Genomic DNA, 5,680 nt, shown 5'->3' with positions numbered 1-5,680 from the left:
CAGGCAATCCTGACACTTAAACCATAGCACACCCATCCCTGTTCTTAAAAACCGTTTTTCATGTAGAGCTAGAGAGCGAATGCTTATGCAAGATTAAGATCGAAATATATATATATAGAAGGTATAGTTGTTTTGTGCGGTAAAGTTAGAGATCTATGCGGTGCCAAGCCGTCCAACCTTCCTCAAACAGACCGTATCATATCGCAGACTTGTGTCTAGAATCCGTCTATAGTTTATTGGGGATGCACATTGCATCTTCTGATTGCAAGACACTCAAATTGAAGTGTCTAAATGGAGCCGCACGGCGTAAGGGCACACTGTTATCACACATGTGGTCATAGGAGAAACCACGAAAAAAACATGCTCTAAGCTACCCCACGTGCAAAGGATGCGAGATCAATGGGTGTCTATAGGCGTCTCGATAATATAAACATGTATGTCACGTGATATATTCCCATCAATTAGTTAATATGTGCAACATAATGTTCCTAATGTGATGTGATGTGATGAACTTTGGGGGCAGGGCCTAGTCCGGAATTCGCAAATGGGAAAAAGTCAACTTTCTGATTGAATGCCAGGAGCGTATTCAATGAGATTTACAGTTGACGGGATCGCTTGGGCATGCGAATATTGTTACCGTCGTATGATAGCGCCGGTTGCGTGGGTGTGGTTCCCGGCTGCCACTTCATCATTGCATACGAATACAAAAACTCCCTTTTACGTAAATGTACGGATACGCGTTACAGTGGCCACAGGCAGTCGGAATTGATCCAGAGTTCAAACCCCCAACGGATTTCATCTTATCATATCGTGACTCTGGCTCGTGAAACTCCAGCAGTTCTTATTTAGTATCAAGGACGCGCATATATTCAAGTTTTATAATACAATTATAAAAAAAACTCTTTCGAGTGTCGTGTCGAATATAGAATATCTGTATATCGTTATGAGAAACAACAGAAGCATTTGTAGAATTTTAATAACACATGTTATCAAAACTTCAGTACTTTGACTGCAGCAGATACAAAATCTTTTTCGTAACAAACAAATAACAAAATATCATGCCGAAAATTGACGGCCGTATAATACCTCTTCACGATGAACACACTTTAGTTAAGTTAGTTGTTTGGCTGGTTCCCCGTCATTTTCGCACAAACGACTCTGGGGCAGGGGACATGTTTGCAGAAACATGTTTGCAGAAACCTTGTTTACAGAAGTAGTTCACTGACTTGCAGAAAGTATTGAAAATGAGTGAGTGTTTAAAGGGCTCAAAAGCTACTCAAAGTGAAAAAGACCGACGTTCTATGCAATGTTATTTGGTTGGTTATTTATTAGTGACCCGTGCAAACCATCGCTGGGAATCGCCCATAACTGAGGCAGCACCTCATTTTTGAGATTCCTTTACAATTTGATAATTATGACAAATAGATTGCTTCTGTCTTCGCAGTACTGTATTATTTTTTCAAACAAATAAACCTTATATAGGTAACATTCTTTGAATATTTTATTCCATATGTTGAGTGAGCGCAAAGGTTCTGTAGAAAATAGGTGCGGTATAGAGTACACTGAAAAATTTTTTTTCAGACCTTGCAATGACTCACGCCGGTCAGGTAAGGCCGGGGCTGTTTAGAGCTGGTCGGTATTCGGCTCGTACTGCCGATTCATAAAGTGTTCGCGTGTACACCTGGCAAATCATGAGAGTTGGCCAGACATAGAACAGGTTCCATTTGAAATTCGCTTGGGAGAGGCAGCACGGAGCAGCCTAATTACCGTAAAAAATATAGCTTAACTAGGCTAATGCGCTTGTACAATTGGCTTATCCGAGGCTCAATAACAATTACCTGGCATTTCAAGCCAACCAAGTCCTATAGCATAGTTCGGTTACTTAGACTGATCTGCATAATTGTCAGGAAAAACAGCCAGAGGAGGAAGTCAATGTGGGCAGAGATTCAAGGCCAAAAGCACGCCCCTAGTCCTTTCCTAGAGCATTTAACAGACAAGTTGTTACAGTTTCCAGATTGTAGAGAAATCATAGAATGTTTGTGTTTCAACACATATACTGACCGCATGGGGCGCCTCACAAAAGCTATGGAGACCCGTGCCGCCTGTCCAGCTTATCCGAACGAAGAATTATTCACTGCGACATGCGAGTAAATAACGCAAGTTCCATCTAGCAAACTATACAGAACACTTCGCAGGCCGTGGCCAGATTGTCAAACATCCGTGGGATCCACTCAGAACGGGGGTTTGAAGAACCCTGCTCCAAAAGGCGAAATCTTCTAATTAAAAATTATATATACGAAAAGTAAAAAGAGTGTCTCCAGATCGCTTTCGACCAAAAATAATATTTTCGTTGAAATACACAAAAATAAACCATCAAAATTAAGCTAGCAAATGCGCGTTCAGAACCTGTTGCCATCCATCGTGTCCATTGTGCGAAAGCAGCGCTTAGGAGCCGTGCGTAAATTTCCTGACGATGAGCGGCATAGTTCAAGGCCATCTGCCCACTTCCGTGTAGCTTCGTCGCTTGCATCATCCGTGTCGTCAAGTAGTTCCTCAGTTGCGCATGAATTTGAACGCGTGTCCGCCCAACAACCAGATCTCGTGCATGGTTGTTAGGCGCTACGCGTCCTCCTGGTCCATTCCGGAGCGCCGTGGGCTGCTAACACGAGGCTTGGGGTCTTCGTCATCCTTGCTCAACTCCCGCAGCTCCTGCATGTTTAGCCCTGTGTTGTAACTGAAGTGAGCCATGGTCTCTTAGTGGTGTAGAAGAACACAGCTATTTGCGTTCTCGATAATCACCACTTGCAGTTGATAAGGAGGGCTCCCCGTTAATTGTTCCCTTCGTATATATGGGAGTGCGAATGTCGCTTTTCTCGATGTGTTTCTGCAAGTCCATGTAATTACGCGTCAATCGTGACAAAAGTAACTTGATTTTGGGTGACCTAGCGTTAAGGTTATGCTAGCACTACTTTGATGTGTACAGTTTTGCGTTCTGACGGGCCATATTGAGCGGCCACAGCAGCCTCACATGTTGAATGAGGCCGACAGCAAGTGGTCTCAAAATAAAACCTCGCCCAACGGCGTGGCTGTCAAAAGGCGCGCACACAAAACGGAATCAATATTTGTACATTGCCGCTGTTTTCGCGTGTGAATGATTTAAAACACGAAATATTGAGTGAGCTGGTAGATGGTCAATAAAGACAATAATGTACGGATGAAAACTTGATATACACAAGACACCTATGCAGTATATATATGAAGAATGAATGAGTAGAAAGCACCAGACTTCATTTTTTTATGTGTCCATCGTCGCGAAGTTTTTCTTGAAGTTTATCCTTTTTTCATGCGTCTTTTGTACAAAAAAGAAACTTCATCAAAAAGTGCTCCTTAACGAACTAATGTATTCGGAATCTCCTCGCTATGACCTCGTGCCATGGATTTCAGTTCTCTTTTTTTTATGCGCACGAAACAAGTGAAAATTGATAGAATGCTCGCGTTCGCTGCCTTGCCTTCTGTGCAAGAAATATGCCAAGTTGCTTTCAGGCATGTAATTGCCCTTATAATTCACGCATGACACAAACTCAAAAATTACTCAAGGGCGAAAGAGAGAGAATGATACACAGGGAGAAAATGTACGCGTATGTCGTAGACAATTCACATTTTTTGTAGTTCTCGCCTTCAAAACGCCTAATGAGTGCTCCCTAGAGGGCATCCTAATTCGCAGCGCTGTCAGAACTTGTCTCTTTCCTTTATTATTACGCGTAACGTCACTATAGAGTGTAGTGTAAGTCGAACAGTACAATTACTACAATTTCGATGTTTTTGCATTGGGAGATAATTCAGCATGGCGCGGCTCTGAGACTGTTTTCTTTCCACTAATGTCCCAGAAAAAAGATGGTACTGCCGGTGATGTGAAGGTCAGCATCTCAATTAGCATAACCAATCTGCTACCTATTCGCCAGTGTAATACGCGATACTTCTCTTCATTTACCGATAAGGATCAGCCACCTCTCCCTTCAATATCACACGTTAATATTTCTGCAGAACTTGTACAAGGGCGCAATATTGATGAGATGCAGGTGCACCGGAAAAAGCTATTTCGAAGCAGTCATGTGCAACACCGTAGCAGAAACGTTGTAAACATACCTCTCTTTCGTTGCTGGACAAGACGGCGATCCAGCTGGTGTTGGCCCTGGAAGCGCGTTGACTCGCATCCTGCGTCCGGGCGGGTGCTTCCATGCGCATCGCCATGGCGGTGACGGCCCTCTTGAAAGTATCCTGCAGCACTTCGAGCGCACTGTCGAAGCGCCTTTGGGCCCAGCTGCCGAACTTGTACTGGAAGGGGTTCAAGCACGGATCCGATTTCTCGTGGTGGCTGAAGTCTTAAGTCCCGGACGTATTTCCGAGATACAGCTGCAGAAAAAAGTTTGATTACCTTCCTCTCAGTCTGCGGGGTTTTCAGTTAAAATTGAGTACAGTGAAGTTGCCCGTTAACTTAAGTGTGCGTAAATGACATGGCTATGCCTATCACGGAAACGCGCACGCCGCTTGAGCATTTTCCGACTAGTGCCGAAGGGACGCGGGCTGACTAGCTACGCCTCAAAGAATGCCGCGTCGCAGGGCTTAAATAGATGGAACCTAGCACGTTTACATTTGTTGCCTTAGGACCACATTGCACATTCTTTAAAGTGTCAGTAAAAAGGAAAAGAGTTTAGGTTTCGAGACAGTAAAAATCTCACCCTCGCATATAGATGACGCTTAGCAAGCGAGAAAATGGGCCAAAAATGAATTGTGTGTATGGTGAGGCCACCTTAAATTTTTCCCAACATTCGCTGTAACGTCAGATATTTTGACGGCGCCAACTATGACCTACGTAGTTGCGAATAAATAAAAGATGGAGTAACCTCTTCGCAAGAAGCCATGGCCGTATACCATGCTAAGTTTGTGCAAACAGTTTTCAGCCAGTTGCATGGAAATATTACAGATACACTTTCTAACTTGTCACGTCAAACACGCAGATTTTTCCGCGAAATTAAAAAAACATGATTATCACCTTTTTTGGTCCTGTAATACCAAACGTTTCATGGTAAAATCAACGGCATTAGAGCTCCTAAAGTACAGTCTACTAAATTAAACTATTTCCTTTTTTATGTTTAGTGTCCCTTAGAATTGATGAGGCTCGACACCATATCTGAGCGCCCTATAAAACAACCTCAGAGGACCACGGTGGCCCACTATAAACGCTTTATGAGATGAGCACTGAGGTTGTTGCTATCTGTTGCACACAATTTAGTATCTAACCACAGCGGTATGAGTAGTGTTGTACCGCTGCAAAAAAAAAAAAATCGGGACAACGCAGGCGAAATGAGCTTCCCATTTGATAATGAATTGGGTAATATGGGAGACGAGACTTCTTGAAACTTATAAAGGGCAACAGTGCGATCAATATGCAGTGATTTGCCTTGACGTAGTGAGTGAATTGGACTAGAAATAGGCACAATGTGCTAAACAAAAGCGGTATCCTATACACGACATCATCGATGAGCACATGTCGGAAGTCCGAAAAGGAGTCGGAAGTCCGACTCCTTTTCGGACTTCCGGCTTTCCCTAGATCTATTCACTCGGCCGCTTTTCAGGCACATAGAACAAGGAAGTTCAGGCTCTCAATATGGCGACCAAT

Source organism: Rhipicephalus microplus, chromosome X (genome assembly GCF_043290135.1).
Source record: "Rhipicephalus microplus isolate Deutch F79 chromosome X, USDA_Rmic, whole genome shotgun sequence".
Lineage (NCBI taxonomy): Eukaryota > Metazoa > Arthropoda > Arachnida > Ixodida > Ixodidae > Rhipicephalus > Rhipicephalus microplus.
The sequence above is the reverse complement of the archived record's forward strand: the minus strand, read 5'-3'. Positions refer to the sequence as shown.